The sequence below is a fragment of the Leptonychotes weddellii genome, chromosome 5 (genome assembly GCF_054177405.1).
Source record: "Leptonychotes weddellii isolate Sample4059 chromosome 5, ASM5417740v2, whole genome shotgun sequence".
Lineage (NCBI taxonomy): Eukaryota > Metazoa > Chordata > Mammalia > Carnivora > Phocidae > Leptonychotes > Leptonychotes weddellii.
The window spans coordinates 136,583,111-136,601,825 of NC_138373.1; the positions used below are offsets into that span (position 1 = coordinate 136,583,111).

The 18,715-nt window shown below is 44.5% G+C and overlaps 1 protein-coding gene across 3 annotated transcripts in view; it reads right to left on the reverse strand.

The window, feature by feature from the left end:
- Positions 1 to 18,715, reverse strand: part of TMCC3 (transmembrane and coiled-coil domain family 3) — a 71,697-nt gene that overhangs the window by 30,391 nt on the left and 22,591 nt on the right. The window contains exon 1 of one of the 3 annotated variants that reach the window (XM_031019773.2): positions 7,988 to 8,284. The exons of the other annotated variants lie outside the window; for them this stretch is intronic. The gene's annotated coding sequence lies outside the window, so the exon portion shown is untranslated. Of the gene's footprint in view, positions 1 to 7,987; positions 8,285 to 18,715 lie in introns of those variants that run through there. 3 annotated transcript variants of the gene reach the window in all.

An 18,715-nucleotide genomic window follows, 5' to 3' on the forward strand; every position in this document is an offset into this window, starting at 1 on the left:
TTCGGTGAGACAGCTTCTAAGAGGATGATACTTGATTTGGACACAGAAGAGGCAGCTCAAAAATCAGCCAAAAGAACCGAGCAAGGAGCACAATGTGCCCACAGAGGCAAAAAGTAGAATATTTGGGAAACTAATGGTTTCTTGAGGTGTTTGGAATTTAGAAGGACTGAATGGGTTGTTCTAAATCAGGGTACAGTTGCAGGCTGGGGCAAAAAAGAGGGCAGGGCAAGTATTTCTGAAAGGCAGAGGCACGAGACAGAAAACAGACTACAGCTGGCCACGCAAGACTTAACACTTGCCCATGTAGGCAAGGGGAAGCCAGGGTTTTAAAAGTAAGTGGGGATTTTTTTAAATCATAAAAATATTGAAAAATAGGGGCCCCTGGGTGGCTCAGTGGGTTGAGCGTCCGACTCTTGGTTTCGGCTCAGGTCCTGATCTCAGGGTCGTGGGACTGAGGCTTCCACTGGGCTCTGTGCTCAGCATGGAGTCTGCTTGTCCCTCTCCCTCTGTCCCTCCCCTTGTGTGAGCACCACATACGCTTTCTCTCTCAAATAAATAAAATCCTTTAAAAATATACTGAGAAATAGAGATTTTGAGATATCAAAAAACCGTAGGGGGGGAAAATCACCCATAAAACCCTCCCTTAAATACAGACACTGTTTACATTCTTAACTTTTTAACAACACAGAAATGTGGTTATACTGTACATAGGGATTTCAGATACAGTTCAAGCGCTGTGTACACAGTGACGTAAGAAGGACCCATTAATGTGTAGGATTTGGTCAGTACCTGCCTGTACGCTCACTGCATCACATAGCAACACTAAGTGGGCCTCTGTGTGAGGTGCAGAGATCCTATAACCAAACCCACTCTTTAAAAAAAAAAAAAAGTCATTTGAGGCTAAGGACAGCTGAGTTCTCACCTAAAATAATAACATCCACCCCATGATGAGAAATCAGGCATTTTGCCTCACAAATACATGAGATAATTCATCCCATCTCTACTCCTCTCTCTTCTGGAGATATGAGAGCCTAAATACATTCCAGTGATCACAGCCCTGGTGCTTTTTATCAGAGGGCTCCACAGATTACAAAGGACAAAATTTTTACATAAAATGAAAGAAAAGGCAGGAGCTAAAGATGACTTCCCTGAAGGCTATGATTCCTTTTGTCTCTTATTTATGGATTGAAAAGTGAAATCCTTCAATGTATGCTGAAATTATATTCTGCTCACTCTAAGCCATAGTTGGAAAATATCCCAGATTCTCCTGACTGTAGGAAAGCACCACAATATACCTAACCACATTGTAGATTATGAATCAAATTCCATCTGAAAAATTTTTTTAATCCAAATTAGATTAGTAAAGGGGGAAAAAAGGCATGTGAAGGAAAGAAAGCTATCTGGAAAAGTTTCAATGCCAAATGCTTTTTTTCTCTTCACTGGCAACTGTAATGAACAAAATCCTGGGTCCGTACCTGGCCAAGAGGCCTAACTTCCCAATGAGACCACAAGAACTCTCAGGACACTTGTTATGAGCTTACTACAGAACTGCCTATGTGCAGAATTACAGTTGGAAAACTCACTTTATTGCTCAGTCGGAAGACTTCCTTTCTTAAGAGGCTTCACTCATGCCTGGTTCCTTAAGATATATGAATGATGGGGTTTTCTTTTTGCCTAACATTGGGAAAGCTGATGGCCTTACTTAGACTCCAAGGGCTGCTAACGATACAACAGTATTCCAAGGTGGTGTACTTTATTAATTCAACTGAGTCCACCTACCTTATTCAGCATTTCAAAATGTTAAAGAACCATCTGTTCAAGATTCACTAACCGAGAACATTATGAAACCTCATTCAGCTCAAGATATTACCCTGAATTTGATGAACTGAAATGTCTTTGATTTCTATACTTGATGATGCTTCTGAGGTCATTCATTATTTTAGATGTTGTTATGACTGGTGTTCTATTAATAAAGCATCGTAAATATGTATCTGTAAGTACCACAATCCCTGTGTCAGAGAAAAAATGCTCAACTGCTTTTCATCCTGGATAAACATGTAGTCAACAATCAGTGAATATACACTTCATATTACAGGACTGACTCAAAGTGTTCAATCATATCTCATCAGAGGCAAGGGTATGTTTATCATATTAACAGGCACATTTTTCAAAGGAACAAAACTTTATATAAACAGTGGGAAAGTGACAAACATAATTAGGCAAAATTAAACAACAAGCAGATTTGGGCACCATCATTTATTTTCCACTTATATAACATCTTTCATCAAAAATCTCAATAAACCTTGCCAAGTAGTCTTATCCCAACCTGGAGATATGATTATCTGAAAGTGTTTCAAGTCTACTTTGAATTTCACACTAAGCAACTGACAGGCATTCAGTCTTTAGGACTCCTTGCTAATTCTTCCCTCCCCCCTTGCCACACATCACTCACTTCTCTTTCTTGATAATCTCTCCAACTCCTAACCCCTCCCTTCTCTCCAACACTTGATACCTGCCACACCCCTGGACCACTGCAACCACCTCCTAAAGCATCTCACAGCCTCAGGCTGCCCCTCCTCATGGCAGCACACAGGCTGTCTACAGGATGTGGTCTAAATTCACTTCACTGGAAATCAAAGCCCTCCATGTCTTGACCCAAACCTGTCTCTCGTATCTGCACTCTGTTACCTAGACCAACTGGCCTGATCCAGGTGAATTTTGACCCGATCAAAAAAGACGTGCCCACATTGTTTCTACCGGTACATCTCCTCTTTCCTCACGCGTTCCCCCCACGCATGGTCTCAGCAACCCTTCCTTCCACCTCTACCATCTACTTGGTGCCTCCCTTTCAGCAGGACAGGTATCTGACATAGTTTGTCTCCAATGCTCACCCCAATTCTACAGGTTGTGTTTAGTTTCTCATGATGAGTAGCAAGGAAGTCAAGGACTTTAACAAGGTCACAAACCAGCCAGTGATGAGCCAGAGTTCCAACTCAGGTCTGGGCCCACAGCCTGTGTTTGTTCCAAACCCTCAGGCTTCCTCAACTGCCATCCCCGGCTTTTTACCTACCAAAACCATGGGGTTCCCTCTGTCTGGCTCATGTTAACCTTTCCACACAAAGTCGCTTCTTATCAGCTCCAGCCTAGAAATCCGTGCTCACTCAGAACTCCTGCTGCTCTGAGTTCCTCCCTGCAGCAATAAATCCTTCACCGCCTCATATAATTACTCATTCTTTTCCCCCCTTTTTTGCAGTCCTGGAGCCTCACAATGTCTTTTGAACATAGTAGGCACTCAGCTGTCTTATAATAGAGTTGTTTTATACTTTGATATTATTTCCTATGGGTGAAATCCCTATCAGGGATGATAATTTCAGTAACTGAACAAAAGAAGTTCAATAATAAGGGCCCTTCTGAGCTCACAAACTGAAAAGATCAGATGAAAGGGCTAATTTTGGTGGCTTAAATATGTTATCAAAGACCCAAGCTCTTTCCATTTTTTCCTTCCACTACCCCCTAGGACGTCTGCTTATTTCCTCACGGAGGTGAAAGAGATACTGTGGTTCTAAGAATCACATGTAGACAATTTCTGGCGACAGACAAGTGTACTGCTTTTTCTTTCACATTTTATTAGGGAGGAAAACATTTTCCAGAAACTCCCCAGCAGATTTCCCCTTAGGTCCCTTTGGTCAGGACTGAGTCATACGTCCATGCATTAGTTGCAAGGAGTCTGTGAAGAAGGATCTGACATTTCCAGCCTCTACTCAGGAGCTGACTCAGCCAGCCAGAGAGAAATGGAAAGAAAGGGTGCTTGCATAGGCAACCGAATGTTCGCAAATAATACTGTTAGAGAAATATTAATGCAATGATAAGCTCTGTGCAATGAGACCCCTCAATATCCAAACAGATGAATTATAAGAAAAGCTTGCTAATCGGGGGGCGCCTGGGCGGCTCAGTTGGATGAGCGTCTGACTCTTGGTTTTGACTCAGGTCGTGATCTCCAGGTCTTTCCACTGAGCCCCACGTCAGGCTCTGCACTCAGAGGGGAGTCTGCTTCAGATTCTCTCCCTCCCTAAGCCCCTCCCCCTGCTTGCATGCTCTCAAATAAATGAAATCTTAAAAAAAATGCTTGCTAATTGGGTATAACACTCCCATTATAAGCCATGCTGATTGTACTAGAGGTGGTTCTAGAGAACATTGCTGGAGTCCCCCAGTCCTTTAGGCAGGAACTTGTAAATACATTCCTTTCCCTCAGAAATTTAAATACCACAACCTCTTCCATCACCATGACCACCACAAGGAAGGAAGGGCAAGGAGGAAAAAGAACCTAGCCCTTCTGAGTTTCCATACAGTTCTCCAAAGAACTACAATAGGCAAAAAAAAAAAAAAAAAAATTCAGGAGATTTAAAGAACAGAAGTGAAATCCAATATTGACAGGTCTTTGCCTCTTTTTCCTATTCTTTGCTGCTCCTAACAGGACAATCTCCTTGCATCACCACCACCATCATCTATTTCCAGTTCTGGAATCAAGACAGATACCTATCAATGTGGAGCCACCTAAGAAAATTCTAGTACAATGGAAAAAATGCAGACACTAAAATGGAGGTGAATGTGAACGGGCTACCATGGAAAGCTATCCAAGCTGAACTGTTAAGGGAGAGAAGCAAGATTCAGAGCTATGTCTCTACACATTCATTTGTGCTTTAAAAGAGGTACAGAGTTGGGGTTTATATAAAGTGTACTCTACTTGTATGGAAATTCCTAGAAGGATATCTTAGGAACTGTGAATGGTAGTTACCTCTGGAGAACAGGGTTGGGAATCTGGGGACAGAGATACGTTTGGTTTTATATTCTTTTTTGGTAGAATTTGTTTTTACTCACTTTGTTATTTTCAGCTCTTTAACAAAGTTCCCAGGGCTTGAGACTAATATGCAAATACTTTTAAAACTTCATTAGCACACTCAAGATACTTCCTTATCTCCTCTTAGGCCCTCTGACTTTACTAATAAGAGCAAAAATAACATATTTTTTAAAAAAACAGCAAAATTGGAGCACATGGGTGGCTCAGTCGGTTGAATGGCTGCCTTTGGCTCAGGTCATGAATCCAGGGTCCTGGGACCAAGCTCTGAATCGAGCTCCCTGCTCAGTGGGGAGCCTGCTTCTCTCCCTGCTTGTGCTCTCTCTCCTTCTCTCACACAAACAAACAAAATCTAAATAAATAAATATGTAAATAAAAGCAGAATAACTGGCCCAAGTATTCAAGATGGTAAGCCAAAGAGTGTCACAGAATGACTATCTCGTGATTGTTTGCATATAGATCATGTGACTCCTGAGGGCTAGACACTTTTATTTGTGATTCTCAGGTTTTAAAGTCTGGTTTTACCCTTCAAAAATGGTTTCTGTAACAACTACAAAAAAACACTAAGGCTATCTCCTTAAGGTTAAAGTTTCTCAGGAGCCAAAAAAGGATAGGACTACTTCAATGTAAAAACATTTTTTTGACGGTTCTAGGATTTAAACAAAGAAATGCTGAAATCAGATTACAAGATATATTTAAAATGTTTACATTTAATGAATTCTTAAAACATTAAATATTCTTTGGCACACACCCTAGAGACCCACAAATCTCATTTCTAGGAACAAGTGCCCATGTTAAGAAAGCGTATTAGGGGCGCCTGGGTGGCTCAGTCGTTAAGCGTCTGCCTTCGGCTCAGGTCGTGATCCCAGGGTCCTGGGATCGAGCCCCGCATCGGGCTCCCTGCTCCACGGGAAGCCTGCTTCTCCCTCTCCCAATCCCCCTACTTGTGTTCCCTCTCTCGCTGTGTCTCTCTCTGTCAAATAAATAAATAAAATCTTAAAAAAAAAAAAAAAGAAAGTGTATTAAACATATTCATAACAGCAATGTTCACAACAGAAAACCACCACCACAACCCAGAAATAACCCAAAGGTCTACAGGCAATAGAATGAAGATATATACACTGGGTGCATTTGTGAGTGGAATGAGATGAACCATAGCTACAAGAATTAAATAGATAAATCTTTTTAAAAGAAACAATTCAAAGAAAACCACATGAAGTATGAATTCCACTTACTAAAGATCAAACACAGACAAACTCTTATTTAGGTCAAAACACATAGGTGGTGAAATTTACAGAGAAAATATAAGAGAATGGTTAACACATACCTTAGGACAGCGTGACCTCTTGGAGGAGGGGCATGCAATCAGGGAAAAAGTCATAGGGTCAAGTTCAATTTCTTACCCTGGGTTTTAGGTGCAGGAGTGTTTCGTGTTATTTTTTAAATGAAATATCTTTTATGTGTAATATTTCACAATTTACAAACATTTAAACATAAAAACCATGGAATAAGTTACACAGTATAATAAACTCTGTGTGTATGTGTGTTTAAGTTACATGATGAATAAGATCTATCTTTTAAACCCACTAGCCTATCTCTGGCTCTATACTTAATTCTTGGGTAATAATGTTAAAGTCTAAATTTGAGGACTTACTTAACTTGTGATCTGGACCTGAAGGCCTCTGGGCCACCCCCTCAATGGGACCTGACTTGGTCTTTCTGGGTCACACCCAGGAGTGTAAAGGATGTAGTCTAAAGAGAAAGAGTCCCCCAGTTTCCCCCAGGTTACAGATGAACCCCCAGGCAGCCTGCAAACCGCCCTTGTTTGCACTGAAGACAACCCACTCTTCCTGGGCCAGCTGCAGGACTCGAACCAGGAGGAGGAAGAGCTGGGGCGGGGGGACTGCCCACATTGAGAAGGCTTCTCCAGAAAAGCTTGTCAACCAGCAGCTGGCAAGAAGGGACCCCTTCCTTCTGAACAGCCTCTCACAGAAGGCAGCAGTTTTATAAGCAGTTCTCCAGTGGTCTGGGTGGCAATTTCCCCCTTTCATTCCAGCCCAAACTGTACACGCCCACTGCACTCACAACGCTGGAAGGCTACTAAGATGCTCTGTTGTTAGAACAACAGGCCCTCCAATTGTTTTTTAAGGAACAGAAATTTATTCTCCAAGATGCAAAAAAAAATCGAACGATAAGCAGAAAACTCTTCCAACTTGCCACACCTCTCTTCCATCCCCGATTATTTGCTCCTAAAGGCTGGGGATCATTACCAACAGTAAGCCTACCTTTGCAATGTTCTAGATCAACCTTTGATACGGAACTCATTGGAAACAAATTACTTGAAGACACGCACTCAAGTATTTTCATGTCCGGGAAATGAAAGAAAGATCGTATGTGTTTTGTAGCAATGCTCTGAAACCTTCCGAGGCACAGGCACGCACACACACAGTCACAACTGAACACACTTTCCCATGAGATCAGGGAGCTCCCAGGAGCAGAACGGGGGCGAGACGGAACCCGCGCCACCCCGCAGGGAGCCCTGGCTCGGTCAGCACGGGCAGTGTCCAGGGATGGCGGGAGGAGCCCTGGCTGGTACAGATGTCCACTTCCCCGCGCTTCCTCTCGCAGCCCGGGCTCGGGGGCAGCCACCACGCCCGTCTTTCTCATGGTGGAGACAAAGTGGCTGACACTGTCCCACCCAGTCTGTGCTGCCGAGCCCCAAGCTTCCAGGAAAGGGAGGGTTCGAGGATCTGCACCTGTCAGAAGACTCGGTGTGAGAGTGCAAAGTCTGGTTAGAGGCGGGACAGCTTCCCATGGCCAGGGCAGTGGGCGGAGAGCCAGCTCAGCCTCCAGCCAGGAGCTGGCCGCTCCAACCCAGGTATTTGCTCGTCTCCCAAATCCCACATGCTGCATCCCCATTTTTAAAGGACCTAGCAATACAGGCTTTGGTGGTGCATGAGTTTAGGCCATTTAAATACCTAGAAACCCACGGGGCGATGAGAGGATTTGGGGCAAGCATGAAAATCATCTGTATTTCTTTCAAGCACCTCATAAACTATGAATGACCACAAAGCTCTACAGTACATATTTGGAGAGGCCGGCTGAAACGGGAGAGCGGGTGGAGAGACTTACCACACACCACACGACAAATCAGAGAGCAGCCCGGGACCGGCAACCAGCACACCTTCCTGCCCGAGAGGCATTGGAGACTGCAGGGCAGGCAGGCTGGATATTTCGACAGCACCTACTGTATGACTCACCCCGGGCTCTGGAGATACTGCCCACATATCTCTGGGTATTCCTGTGTTTGCCTCAGAGAAACTCCACGCCCTGCACCGTGACCAACACGACGGCCAGCAATCAGATGCTGCGTTCAACCCACCCCTGGACAAACGGGCTCTTTGTGCTGCCAGAAGATGCACATTCTTTATCCGGGCGAGGGGGGGGGGGCGCGACTAGAAGGGGGTCCTGCTATCCCACAACTCTGGGATGGCAAGAAGACCCCAGAAGACACTTAGTCTGGCACTCCTGGTTTGCTGATGAGGAAATGGGTTCAATTCAACAAACTCTGGCTGGGCAGAGTCCGTGCAAAGCAGTGAACTGAGCATGGAAACACCAACACGAATGATGGCAGAGGGAGCAGGAAATGGCCCCAATGCCTCGGGAAGGGCAACGGCTCAGAAGAAGTGAGAGGAGTCAGGAGACTCCTCTGTGGCCTCATTCACGAGGCAGAGGCTCACTGGTGCCTCTGCATGTCAGGCGCAGCGAGGCGTGCTGGTGTCAGAGGGGGCACAGTCCCCCTACCGCCCCCCCCCCGCCCCCACCCTCAGTCCAGCGGCCAGGGAAACAATGGCAGCCTCTGAGGAGAGCCCTGAGTGTACTTGGTGCTGTCCGGCAGCACCTGGGAGGGGCAGCCCCGGGGCAGCGAGGAGGGATGGGGGAGAGGGACAGATGGTGATGCGAGGCAGGAAGGAAGAGACTTGTCACTCAGAAGGTGCTTCAGGTAAAGGGAGTTCTGAACTGGTCAGCCAGACAGCAGGTAAGGACTTGGAGGACTCAACGCAATGTCAAGAAGGCAGAACTGGAGGGACGCCTGGGAGGCTCAGTTGGTTAAGCGACTGCCTTCGGCTCAGGTCATGATCCTGGAGTCCCGGGATCGAGTCCCGCATCGGGCTCCCTGCTCAGCGGGGAGTCTGCTTCTCCCTCTGACTCTCCCCCTTCTCATGTGCTCTCTCTCTCTCGCTCTCATTCTCGCTCTCTCAAATAAATAAAATCTTTTTTTTTTTTTTAAAGATTTTATTTATTTATGTGACAGACACAGTGAGAGAGGAAACACAAGCAGGGGAGTGGGAGAGGGAGAAGCAGGCTTCCCGCGGAGCAGGGAGCCCGATGCGGGGCTCGATCCCAGGACCCTGGGATTAAAAGGGAGAGTCCAGGAAAACCCCATTTCTCCTTCATTCCTTCTGGTGGCCACGAAGATCATTCACAAGGCAGAAAACTGGGGAGAGGCAGGAGGAGGAGACTGGGGGTAGAGGAGGATTCAGCTTCAGACGTGGATGGATTTGAGGTTCCTGAGGGACATCCAAGTAACTACAGGTGTCCAGATGAACGCTTGGAGAGAGGAAGGGGCTGAGAACTGGAGCCCGCCGGCAACAGTGCCTGGGGGGGCAACTTACTGAGGGGATACGCATGGACTTGAAAGGTCAGGCAGATCTGATCAAATCCCCGCTGCCATTTAGTAGCTATATGACCTTGGGCAAATAAATTAATCTTTTTGAGACTCTGATCTCATCTGAGGAAATTCCTCCTAGAAATTATGAAATCAGAAAAGGACCTGCTGTCATACCACACACAAGATATTTCATATTTTTTCCTGCCCTTTTGTGATCGTATACTGCTTCATGTTATAATAATTCAAGTACTAACCCTGCATCAGATTACAAGCTTTCCTGCTGTCATTTATCTTTAAATCCCTTTGGACCTCCCTTGTATGAACAGATTCTCAAATATGTGAATTGCCATAAGTCACATGAAAAAATCAGGCCAGGGTGCCTGGGTAGCTTAGTGGGTTAAGTGTCTGCCTTCGGCTCAGGTCATGATCCCAGAGTCCTGGGATCAAGTCCCGCATAGGCTCAGCAGGGAGCCTGCTTCTCCCTCTCCCTCTGCCTCTCCCCCTGCTCATGCTCTCTCTCTCAAATAAATAAAATCTTTCAAAAAAAATCAGGCCAGAATGGTCAGAGAACCAGGGGTTTCCTGCCCTTCACATTAAGTAACAGATGCAAAGATTTCAAGACTGTTGTGTGGTTTTAGTGGTATCGATTTAATTCCGTGTTGGGGGGTGTGATGGAAGAAGAGAAGGGCACTGGGGTTTGGAAACGAGAATACTGTCATTATAATAAAGCCTAGTCTACAGAACTTTACTCTTTACATAAAACTATACTGTAATATTTAAGAGGAAGAGTGTCTACCAAAGTTAATATTGCATAGCCTCTATCCTCTTGCTCAGTTCAAATAAAGGTCTTAAACAAATATTAAAAATAAATCTAGCAAATGGATCTTGCCTTAAACTAAATGTTAAATCAATACCATACTTTTTATAAAAGAAAAATATATTTTCTCTGCTGGACTCATTTTGCTTATTCTATTTAGAACTCTTAAAATGAACATTTTATAACTACAGTAAGAATTAAAAATCAGACTGCCCACTAAGGCATACAGAATTCAATTCCACATAGCCAAGCTCATTCATTTCTCTTCTGGTTTTGCCTTCAAATTTGGGCTCCAATTTGTCTTACCTCTTTATATGGCTGCCGTCCTAGTCTGAAAATACCTTGGTCACTGGACGTTTTCTGTTATCTCCAACTTACTTGCTAAAACACATTCACAATCACCTCTTCCTTCCCGGTCCTTCCCTAGTAGCTTCGGACACCCACGCTTTCATCCACAGCCCAGCTCTGCACACCCACTTCATGGCTGTGTCCCGGTCATAAATATCTCAAAATAATTCACTCAAGTTTCTAATATAAAATTACTTGACAATCACCTCCAGGCTCTCTAGCAGTTGGCTCATTTAATAAGTTTGATTAAACACAGAGAATGATTCAATTCAGAGCTATCTTCAGAACTTGTTTGATTCCTGGCCGTCTTCCACCTGACCACACGTGGTTTGGCTCAAGCATGACGAGTTTGAGAGGGCACTTTGGTCCCTGAGTGCCGAGACAGAGCATGTACCCACTCCTCAACACGCCAACTCTAACCTGAGGTTCCTATTGCTCCCAGAGTGTCTGGACTCTGGATGGTTCCCTTTAAACTCACAATACACCTGGCCTCCCTCTTAGCCAGCCTCTAAGATTTCTACTCTTACAGACCTATAGATCCAGGGTATCTCCTAGTTCTTTGCCTTGAATAGACCTGGACTTCCCAGACTGAACAGATTCACCTCATCTTCTGTGTGTCTCAAAGATCCTCTCGTAGCTCGCTGCCGGTAGGAGGCACAATGAAGGAGGTGGAGCTAGATAAGAGGGCCTCTGCCAGGAAGCTGAGCCGCCCCAGGGCACAGAGCTCCTGATCTGCGTTAGGTATCTCTCAGACACTAGGAGATGCACGCAGTCTGGATCAGAAGACTACTGAGAAGGAATTCTTTCAATTTAAATGCTACTTTACTCCTAACTAGACCATGACTCGCATTAGAGGTCATGAATAACGAAGAGCATCTCATCACCATGAGGCCTCACTCACAACCGTCCTACTGCATCTGCCAAAGGAGCTGCTCATATTCAGGGAACAGTGTACCATAATCTAGAGCATCATTTTCTCACTATCACATTATGCTCCAAGACTGTCGTACTTTCTTCAGAACCCAATTCAGGTTCTGTGATCTCATGTGACCCAAAGAATTCTACTGGCAAATTCAGGGTTAATTACTTGCTTTACCTAAGCTCTTTCTCCATTCTATTCTCCCTCCCTCCCTCCCTTAGATACCTTTTAAATTCTTCTTATTTATGAAATATCTTTATTAGTTCCTTTGACCAGCGGCCCTGGGGTAAGTCTCAGGTTTTGTGTAAGTAGACAAGGATAGTTAGCTGCTCACCTGCTGGATCAAAATAAACTGGGGCAGGAAAGTCTTTTGAAAATAAGACTTCACCAGTTAAATTGGTAAAACTCTGGAAAGACATTCTGTTCCCATCTTTCCATATTTAAAAGACACATACCCCATGACCTAACAATTTGACTTTTAGAAATTTAACCGTATATGGTTACAGAAAAAAGATGTACAAAAATATTCAGTACAGTATTACAAAGCAAATAAACATGGGGGGAAAAAATCACCCTAGAAGGAACTTAAGTTGTGTATCAATAGGAGATTGGTTAAATAAATAGTGGATAGATTCATTTTGTGCAGAAAACATTTCTGTAAGGATACATAAGAAACAACAGTTTTTATCTGTGGGTATAAAGATTGTAAGTTAGAACATTTTCCACCTTATGTCCTTTATTGGATTTTTTTCAATAAACTTGCACTCTTTAAATTACCTAGTTAATAGGAAAAAAAGTGAACCTTCATAATTTAGGCTTAAAGTGCTACATTCTTCATTTAACAATGTTATTCAATCTTTGTTAAACAGGAAATAGAACAAACAAGGCACAAATAGAAACTCAAGAGATCAGATACACGTTAAAATGTGTTTGCTCCAGCAGCTAATGATTTCATTGTTCAACTGCAGGAACTCTTATTAAGAGTCTCAGATCAGTTTGTTTGTTTTTTCCTCAAGCACCTGCTATATGTTATGTTATAGACTCTTCTATAATCTAAATGGCTTGATTAAACCATGAACCTTGTGCTAAACATGTGTTTACACTTAAAATCAGTTTTACTCTGGAAATTGGGGTGATACTGGGAAGAGAGAGAAGCCTGCCTTTGTCAAACCTTAAAAAGAATTACACACACACCCTCAAATTAAAAAAAGAAAAGACTAAAGCCCAGGGCCTTTACAGGACTTACTGAATCTCCGGGTCTGGGAGTCCAATCTCTATTTTTTTTTTAAAAGATTTTATTTATTTATTTGACAGAGAGAGACACAGCGAGAGAGGGAACACAAGCAGGGGGAGTGGGAGAGGGAGAAGCAGGCTTCCCGCGGAGCAGGGAGCCTGATGCGGGGCTCAATCCCAGGACCCCGGGACCACGACCCGAGCCGAAGGCAGACGCTTAACGACCGAGCCACCCAGGTGCCCCAATCTCTGTATTTTGAACAAGCTCCCCAGCTAAGTCCTGTGTTGCTGGTACTGCCTCGTGCACACCGGAGGTAACTACGCTTAGCAAACACTATGTCTTATCCAAAGGAAACAACACAGCATAGAGTAAAAAATTCTGTGAACAAAGGTGTTCACTATTACACAACTCCAAGATTTTTTAAAAAATAACTTTTTTAAAAAAAGATTTTTATTTATTTATTTAGAGAGCATAAGCAACAAGGAGCAGAGGGAGAGGGAGAGAGAGAACCTCAAACAGGCTCCATGCTCAGCACAGAGCCCAATGCAGAGCTCAGTCTCACGACCCAGAGATCATGACCTGAGCTGAAATCAAGAGTAGGATGCTTGCTTAACCGACTGAGCCACCCAGGTGCCCCTAAAACAAACAACTTTTTAGAAAAGTGATATGGTGTTTGGAGCTAGCACTGGGTGTATACAGAACCCTCCAGGCCCGGCCATCAACCCAACTCCTCCGGCTCATTTGTGGTTGTCAGGGGCAACATGGGGAAGAGCCATCTTTGGGGCTGGAGGGAGTTCAAATAGTGTAGACCAGTGTTTTTCAAATTATGGCTGCAACCAACCACCTGATTCCTGGGCCCTGCCTGACCAACAGTGCAGGGGCCGAACCTGCCGATGTGCATTAGACAGCCTCCTTTCTCCCTCCCACCTCTGCCCCATTCTTATACCCAGTAAAGTTTCATAACTACTAAGCTAGTCTGGTATTTCCTGAACATCCCATTGTAAGATCACCTCAGGCCCCTGCTATCCCAGCCCCACCCCAGACTTACTGAATCAAAATCTCTAATAGAGGTTTCATGTTTAACGTTAAACCAGTGCCCCAAGTTATTAAAAACAGGGAGGTTTGGGACACACCAATTCAGGTCAAACTCATTTTAAAATAAAGAAACCAAGGCCCCATAAAGTTAAATTATTTCCCCAAGGACTTAATACCTGATTAATGATAGCTGGGACACCAAAAACCTGGTGAGCTAATTCTTTCCTCTTATACCAACAGTACTTATTAATGTTTATCATGAATACCTGTGCAGTTTCTGATTCACCATGAGGAGGCTGTAAGTAAGTGACTAATGAAGTCTGAACCCAGAGGGCATGTCAGAACATCTATCTTCCCCTTGGAGTTTTCCCACTTTCAATATCAGGATGAGGAGAAATATAAAAACTGCACATCTGATAGAAAAGTAAAGACAGGGGCACCTGGGTGGCTCAGTCGTTAAGCGTCTGCCTTCGGCTCAGGTCATGATCCCAGGGTCCTGGGATCGAGCCCCGCATCAGGGTCTCTGCTCAGCGGGAAGGCTGCTTCTCCCTCTCCCACTCCCCCTGCTTGTGTTCCCTCTCTCGCTGTGTGTCTCTGTCAAATAAATAAATAAAACCCTTAAAAAAAAAAAAAAGTAAAGACAGCCCTACACATTTATAACCAGATGAGGAGGATTCGAAAGTCTCGCTATTCTCCAAATATTAGAACCTTTAGCAAAAAGGACTCTAATAAATCATACACTTCCGGTTAGAGCACCAGCCTGCACCTTGCTGTGGGAGAGAGGAGAAGACGTCTCCTACAGAGACTACAACCTCATTTTGGAACCACTATCTCCTCACCCATCAACAACGAACGACAAGAGAAACAAAACCCCCAGCTTGGAATGCACACAGCAAGTTTCCATTCAGGCGGAGTTCAATCGAGTTATAATTGCCTCTAATCGGCCCTCCCACGTGCTCTCACAATTTACAGCTGTAATCAGTTCCACAAAGAATGAGCTAAATTTCTTTTCTACCTTTGAAATCAGAATCATCTCCGGTTAGGCTCTTAACCATTACTGTTTTGACTTCTTTTTTAATATACCAAGGTATAAGAAAAGGATGAATGAATGAATAAAAGCAAAGATTCAGGCAGATCCTTTGGAAATAAGCACTGATCCCTATGACCTAATGATAACTCAGTGGGATTCAAATTTGTAACAGGGACCAATGCCAACTCGGGGAACCATTCCAGGGCGCGCCATCCAAAAAACACATTCATCTGGTCAGACATTTTCCATACTCCGATTTTTATCTTTCTTGGCATGCTCGACTCTTCTCTAATAAAGTCACAACCCTCTGTTGCCATGGAACCCAATCAGACACGGAGCCTGTTACTATGACTTCCCTGCGAGTCTAAAAAAAGACCCAGTGACCAAAAGAACAGCCCTTACTTAAAAAAAAAAAAAAAAAAAATCCAAGGCAAAGAGGCTCCAAAAAAGGACCCAATCCTTTTACATCCACTGAAGTTTAAGCTTTCATGCAGGCTAACTTGAACTCTGGAGACAAAGCTAGCCAGTGTTTTACAAAAATTTTTCAGCTGGGACATCCCACAGAAGACAATTTTATAAATAAGTACCTGGCAAAGAGTGTAAAACTGTTTTTAGGATTTCTTCTTCTTTTTTTAATTCTAGGCCAGCTTCCTTAAATTTGAGTAGCTGTTTAGCAAACATATGTCAATCAGCAGCTACCAAATTGCAATATTCATTTCCACCAATACTTAATTTTTGCCAAAAAGCTCAGTATTTCTCTGGAAAGAAAAGATAAGCAAAACGGTATAATCGACCCTGTGTTCTGTCATATCCGGAGCCGGACTAAACCTGGAGAGAAGAATATGAGACTCACAGCAGAGGGAGTGAAAGAGAATTAACAGGTGCGGAGTGCCGCCCGTGAGCCGGGCACTTTTATGTCATCGTGGGAACCCTGCAACAGAGGCACTTCTGTGTCTCTCTCACAGGGAAGGTACCAAGGCTCCGGGAGCCTAAGAGCTTGCTCAAGCTGCCATGCTAGAACGGTGTCTGTCTTTCAAAGCCAAAGCTATCCATTCGTTCAACCAACATTCATTTCTGGCCTCACGGGTACTATGCATTTTGTTCGGCTTCTTGTTCTTTACGACAGAACTTGCAGCCCGTAAAGCCTGTCTGTGAAGACGGCGTGGAGTCTATCTGTACCGGCCCAAGGGGCCAGTTGGGGCCGCACCCCTTTATGATAAGCACCGTATCTGCACAGCAGCAGCCAGCCCTTGGGAGAGTCATCACTAAATGCCCCGGCCACTTAAATAAGATGACAAGGGGCCAGACACCCTCTACCATCCCTCAAAAGACTGGCTGCTGACGGGGCCTTCCAGCCGCGGACTCTGCGGTGGGGAGGACCCCGAAGCTCCAGTGCCTGGTCTTGTGCAATTTTAGTAATGAAAATTGCAAACTCACAAGTTATTCTACCCAACACTGGTTTGGGAGAACTGGCTTCAAGAAATGACTAGTAAGAAAGGAATATGGAGGCGCCTGGCTGGCTTAGTTGGAAGTGCATGGGATTCTTGATCTCAGGGCCATGAGATCAAGCCCCAGGCTGGGTACAGAGCTTACTTTAAAAGAGAGAGAGAGATTTAAAGAAGGGATATATAAAAGCATGGAAATTAATTTAGAAGTTATATTATTATAATCACACCAGCCTTTTCAGCTAGGGGCATTCCACCTATTTCATCATATAATGAATACAACTACTTCCATTAAAAGAAATTTCAAAAACCAACACAAGACCACACAAAGAGATGCCACTTCCCACCCACCAGAAGGGCTATAATCACAAGACAGTAGTAAGAAGCCCTGGCGAAGATGTGGAGAAACTGGAGCGCTGGTCCACTGCTGGCGGGGACGCGGTGGGGACGCAGACCGGTACAGCTGCTGGGGAGACACTCTGGCAGATCCTCAAAAGGTGGAGCACAGAACTCCCAGGCGGGCCAGCGTTTCTACTCCTCGGCACGGACCCAAGACAAAAGCAAGCCTAAGCCCACCCAGACACTCGTACACGGATGTTTAGGGCAATACAGCAATCCTAACAGCCCCAAACCGGAAACAACCAACCCAAGTGTGCGTCAGCTGACGAGTGGATCAACAAAATGCGGGACGGCCGTGCAATGGAAGGTTATTTGGCAATAAAAAGGACTGAAGTGCTGACACATGCTGCAACAAGGATGAATCTCGGAAACTTTGCGCTGACTGAGGGAAGCCAGGCACAAAAGACCACATTGCATCTGATTCCATTTATGGAAAATGCCCAGGACAGGCAAATCCAGAGGAACAGAAGGTAAATTAGTGGCTGGCGCAGCCTGGGGGCTTGGGAGGGAGGAAACGGAGAGTGATTGCTAATGGGTCTGGAGTCTGTTTTGGGGGGGTGATGAAAATGTTCCGAAATGGATTGTGGTGGTGATTGCACAACTCTGCAGATATACTCAAATCCATGAAATCATACACTTTTAAATGAGGGAATTGTATGGTATGTGCACCGTAGCTCAATAAAGCTGTTATTTAAAAGAACAAAAAAGGGGGGAAAACAACACAACCAGTTTTTTGTTTTGTTTTTTGTTGCCCTATTAAATAAGAAAACAGCCCAAGCGAGGACACTGCATGACCTTGGGACAAGTTACTTTTCTCTGGGGGTCTCTGTGCCTCGTTAAGGAAACAAGGCTCATGTCTGAACCAGAAGCTCTCTTCTAGCTGCCTCAAGGTGGAAAAACCACTTGGATGAAAACCTCTCAGTGTTCAAACAAGGGGAGTCAGACCACCTACTCTAGCGGAATCTTTCCAAGCTTCCCTGGTCCGATTCTTCCCTTCACCCCCATGTTTCCATTCCTCAACCGATTTCTGAGCATCTGCTACGTGTAAGTCTTGATGCTAGACCATTTTCATGACCTCTAGTTCTCAAGCCCACAGTCCACAGGGGAGGTAAGTATCATTCTCATTGTACAGGTGTGGAACAGACTCAAAGATTATGCAGGTGGCCATGTGGCAGAGAGAGGATTTGAACTCAGAACCAAAATCTGCTTGTTTCTCTTCCTCTTACACCTGGGTTTTTCAAACTGGCCCCACAGGCATATTCTTGGAACTTCCATGGGTTTGCTACAAGCAATTTTAAATGATGTATTTATTTGGATGGCAAAGAATATTAACATAACCGTATTGGGAGATCATAGAGATAACCAGCTGTTAATCAGTTACTATGCTGAGATTTCAAGACCTTCTGTATGTTTATTCACGGTGGGCTCAGGTATTAGTACTTCTTTAGTCAGTAGGAAACACGATGGCTGACTATCAGTTTCCTGCGACTGCACCATAAATTGGGTGGCTTAAAACAACAGGAATTTATTGTCTCAGTTCTGGAAGCCTGAAATCAAGGTGTCAGCAAGGCCAGGTTCCCTCTGAAGGTGCTAGGGAAGGAACCATTCCAGGCATCTCCCCCAGCTTCCGACAGCCTCATCAGGTATTCCTTGGCCTGTAGTTAAATCACACCAATCCTCGGTCAGTCCTCACATTGTAGGTGCTCTCCCAGGGTCTTCACGTGGTCTTTCTTCTGTGCACGCCTGTCTCCAAATCCCCTCTTTTTAGAGACCAGTCATACTGGGTTACAGCCCATCCTAATGACCTCATTTTGACTTGGTTCCTTCTGTAGAGACCCTATTTCCCAGCAAGGTCATATTCTGAGGTCCTGGGGGTGAGGGCTTTGTGAAGGGCAAACTCACTCCTGTGTCTTCTCTCACCCTACTACCACACTGCTGGTCACCACACAAACCTCCAACAC